This window comes from Aplysia californica, unplaced genomic scaffold, assembly GCF_000002075.1.
Source record: "Aplysia californica isolate F4 #8 unplaced genomic scaffold, AplCal3.0 scaffold00082, whole genome shotgun sequence".
Taxonomy (NCBI): domain Eukaryota; kingdom Metazoa; phylum Mollusca; class Gastropoda; order Aplysiida; family Aplysiidae; genus Aplysia; species Aplysia californica.
The window spans coordinates 594,272-597,150 of NW_004797352.1; the positions used below are offsets into that span (position 1 = coordinate 594,272).

The following is a 2,879-nucleotide window of genomic DNA, read 5'->3' on the forward strand; positions in this document are numbered from 1 at the left end:
TCTGGCATACAAATCGGTCACCGTTATCTCATGACTTTAGCTATTCACAAGCTCCCATTTAGCCAGGTCGTTTCGAGCTAGAATGCTTAGTCGCTCACTGGTCATCACGTACCCCTTTCGCCCGGTCCCTGTGAAGTCTAGTTTTACTGAGGGTTGTTTCTTCTTTTCACAGCGCTCAGACCGCCGGTACTCACAGGTTCATTGACCGGTCACGAGGGCGAACCTGTCAAGACGCTTGTATAAGTTCTTTCTTTTTATTTTTTCCACAAGCGACAGCAGAGGGCAATTTTTAATATTGATTTATTTTCAAGGCGACACAGCGTTCATAATGCATAGCCTGCATGTTACAAATGTTGCGTTATCTATCAGACTATTACCGGAAAATTTCTGGGCGGTAACGAAAGCGAAAATAGATCTTGATTCTTCCTGATCGAGCCTCGGTGTCACACATACACTTCCGCCACAGCGGTTCAATTACGTTTCCTCTTCAAGATTCTCAACCATACTATCGAGATAGCCACACATTACACAGGCCCTATCCTTTCCCGACTTACCGACCCATCACAAAATTCCCGACTTTTTCCCTACCTCCCGACCTCCCGACCCATCTCAAAATTCCCGACTTTTTCCCGATTTCCCGACCTGGTGGGGACCCGGATTATAACACCTTCTTTTCAGATTTTGGCTGGATCCAAGCAGATCGGGTCAGCGGGGCCGAAGGCCCCATCGCGTCCGATGAATGCGCGGGGATTTCGGGATTATATTACGGTTATAAATGGAAGGGATGGCTCCCTATATAGAACGTATTGGTCAAAAAAGACAAAAACGGGCGGTTTGGAGTTTCTAGACTTAAAAAATGAATTGAGCGACCCCACAAAGTCCTAAAGTGTAACTTTAACTGTTCGGGAAATTAAAATGAGAACTTGAAATGCTCGTTAAGGATTGCAAAAACATATTTACGGATTGGGTCGGAACTACTTTTTGCTCCCTAAATTTAGCTGACTTGGGAACTCTCTCCGGAACTACTTCTGGTCAAATCTGTTATTCTGTAACTGTAATAGTACCGTTAGTTAAATTAGGTCAATATTTTATGATTGTGTGAGATAGTAATTATCTGCAGTTTAACTAGCTACAATTAATCATGAAAGTTTTTTTTTTTGCATGTAATGGGTATAGAATGTTATATGCTATCAATTTGTGAAGAAAATATTCAAAGTTACATTCTTATATATGGGGAAAAACGATCATAAGAGGAGTAAATAGAAATCAATGCATGGCTTATTAAGGCTTTGTTTATGGTACCTTATTAATGATGAGAGTTACATGACGCTAAGAGGTGCAATATTTAGGACAATGACGCTAATCAACGCATGTAAATAGGGCAAGGGTATATAAAGCGTGAGTACCCACGCCAAGCTTTAGTTTCTGCATTGGTGCCAAGCTTTGGTTTCTGTATTCGTACCATGGTGTTTACTGTGTTTGACCTTCATGTTTTGATTTCTAATAAAGCTGTTTTACGGGACTGGTTGCGTTATAATAAGTTATTACTGGATTTTTCTGATTGTGTTTGTGACTGTGGTGCAAAGTACTGTGAATTTGCAGACAGTGGTTATCCAGAAGGATTTTGTTGGAGGTGTTCTAATAGAGTCTGCAGGAAGAAGTTTTCTATTAGGCTTGGATCCTGGTTTGAGGATTCCAAGTTGAGTTTTGAGACAATTTTAAAACTGACATATTTTTGGTGCAACCAGTATTCCAACAAGTTGTCTGCTAGAGAAGCTCAAGTCAGTGAAAATACAGTTGTTGACTGGTTTAACTTCTGCAGGGAAGTGTGTATTGACGTATTGCAGGAGTGCGAGTATCAGAGCATAGGAGGAGAGGGTGTATTGATGGAGATTGACGAGTCTAAATTCGGTCGGAGGAAGTACAATAGGGGTAAGCGTGTTGATGGTGTTTGGGTGTTTGGTGGGATTGAGTCGAGAGACAAAAGTAGGTGTTTTTTCAGTGTTGTGGAGAACAGGAGTGCAGACACTTTGATTCCGTTGATTCAGAAGCACATCAAGCCTGGGAGCATTATTGTTTCCGATGAATGGAAAGGATATTCAACGTTGAAGAACATTGGTTATCAACATTATACTGTGAATCACAGTAGGGAGTTCAAAAACGCGGAGACAGGCGCCCATATCAACCACATTGAGACTACTTGGAACCAACTGAAAGCTGTTAAAAAACATTCAGGTTATGCAAAAACTTTAATAAGTACGTATTTTAGTGAGTTCATTTTCAGGAGGAAATTCTTAAATGAATCAGAGGACCCTTTTTTTGTATTTATTAAAGAGGGCATCAATGCAGCGTATTCTTTGGCGCGTGCCCGTGACAAATTGAAAAAGAAACAGGAGAGAAAGAGAAAGCAGCAGGAAGAACCAGGGAATCTGTGGGAAGACCCAAAGCGGGGTAGAAGCAGCACAGCAACTGCAACCTACACGCGGGCGGAGATAGAGGCTGCTGAGACTGCTGTGTCGTCGGATTCTGAATCTGAAGCATCCCGTTCACTTTCTGTGGTTTTGTCCATGGATGAATCAGATGAGGATGCTCCTGTTTTTGATTTGGGAGTAAAAATCGATGATGATAGCAGCAGCAAGGACAGCCTAACACCTTTTTTGGACCAAATATAAATGGTAAGTCCTTCCATAAGGGGAGAACTTCCGTAACGACCACTATGAGACAGAGAAGAATTGAGGGCTACGGGTAGGGGCAGATCTAGGGGTAGGGGTAGGGGTAGGGTTAGGGGTATTGAGGGCTAGCGGTAGGGTTGGGGGTCGACCACTAGGGGTAGGGGTAAGGGTGGGGGTAGGGGTAAGGGTGGGGGTAGGGGTGTTGCT

General features: G+C 42.8%; 1 protein-coding gene across 4 annotated transcripts in view; it reads right to left on the bottom strand.

Moving 5' to 3' along the window:
* LOC101848576 (protein mono-ADP-ribosyltransferase PARP14) overlaps nt 1–2,879 on the bottom strand; it is an 89,780-nt gene that overhangs the window by 23,145 nt on the left and 63,756 nt on the right. The window lies entirely within an intron of this gene.